This window comes from Volvox carteri (assembly GCF_000143455.1).
Source record: "Volvox carteri f. nagariensis unplaced genomic scaffold VOLCAscaffold_1, whole genome shotgun sequence".
Taxonomy (NCBI): Eukaryota; Viridiplantae; Chlorophyta; class Chlorophyceae; order Chlamydomonadales; family Volvocaceae; genus Volvox; species Volvox carteri.
The window spans coordinates 259,867-261,702 of record NW_003307545.1 but is presented as its reverse complement, the minus strand read 5'-3'; positions in this window follow the sequence as shown (position 1 = coordinate 261,702).

Here is a 1,836-nt window from a genome sequence, read left to right as displayed (position 1 = left end):
ATCATAACACGTGATGGGCATGGTTCATTTCATGGAAACTGCTTCGTTTTGGAATGAAGTTGCCTTCATATCACTTGATGGACAGGGGCTCGTTTCATGGAGACTGTTTCATTTTGGAATGAAGGGGCGTTCAAACCGTAGGGAGTGTTCATTCTGAACTCCCTTCATTCTGTAATGAAGACGTCTTCATTCCAAAATGACAGGGTGCCCTCAATTTGGGTTGTGGAATGAAGGGTCAAAATGATGGGATGGAATGAATGTGAATCGAATATAGAATGAAGGCTCCGGGTTTCCAGAGTGAGATGATGGTAGGTGGCCTCTCCAACCCAGCGCCGCGTAAGTGGTCGTATCACGTACATGTGAACATCGGCGGGCGCCGGGTGACTGTAGATTCGTGGTTATTATTGCCACGTCTCTCTCGGTGGGGGGACGGCAGATTAGAACCCCCCACTGAAGGCGCCGCCCCCTTAACACTTGAATAGAGTTATTACCAATATACCTTCCGTGGCCACTGCTGACTTAATCAGTATTCGGTTGCGGTTACATACACACATACACATACCGATATACATACACACAGACCGGTGGTCATGCCATGGCTTCGGTACTGTAAGAGCCTGGCTCAGGACTTAAGATATTTCCGAGTAGGGACTCCATTCCCTCTTATCATTCCATCGTCGAGGCACATATCGTACACACAGTACATACAACTATCCAAGTAATCTTTTCGACTATAGCCGTACTAAACACTACATGACTACGGCTATGACTGTATCGATCCATACACGTACTCGATTCCATACACGATCTTGCACACGTCTGCCCGTTCACGGCCAGACCTGGAAGGTGCGACTCTCTTCTGCAGGAATACCTACTATTGTACGGCATCTTATCCCGAGCGCCTCCGACGGACTGCAAGCGACTATAAAACCCCAAGGGAAACCCCCGGTGTTTATCAACACCTTCACAAGTGGTCCAGTCGCTAAATCCGTCTAAACAACCAGGTAGGCTCTCACAGGTACTCACAGCAAGGAAGTCGATTCGGGCGTTAATGATACGACAAAATTGCCCACTCAGTTGAGACGACATTAAGACAACATAGTAGTAGTTCACGAAAACACAGCATCATAACACGGCGGATGCTTTGCAGCATCGTGATCAAAGCCGCCGCGTGATAATGTTTGCCTATTATTATGCAGATGGAGGCAGAAAAATGCCCAATTACGATGATGCGGATTCGAGCTCGATGCAAGTTCATCCATGCGCTGGCTGCACTCCACCAGGCTGCTTCCGGTCCCAAAGCCGTTGAGGATGATAAGGCCCGTTTCGGCTGGATGCACGTACGTGGGGTCCAAGGGAAAGGAGGGGTGATAGATGACAAAGTGGCTGTGTCCCTGGACGGTGCCTGGGGGATCGGGTTCGTGGCACCATGTCCGGTGCTCAACTGTGGTGGGATGATGGGTGGCTTAGGGTGTCGTGACGGCGTCGTGATTGGTAGCTTGTCCATTGAAGGTTAAGGCGGCTTGGTTTGGGCCAGGTCTTACTGGTGCTCCCCTGGGGGAGGCTTGGGCGACGGAGGTAATGGGGGTGAAGGTGGCAGAGGCGATGGCGATGGTTGTTGGGGTTGGAGAGGCTTGGGTAACGGAGGTGATGGGGCTGATGGAGGCGCGGGCGGCTTGGGCGATGACGATGAAGCTGGCGATTTGGGTGGAGCAGGTTTGGGTGACGGAGGTAATTAGGGTGATGGAGCGTGGGCCGGCTTGGGCTATGGCGCGAGTGATTTGGGTGGATGAGGCTTCGGTGACGGCGGGGATGGGGGTGATGGAGGCGCGGGCG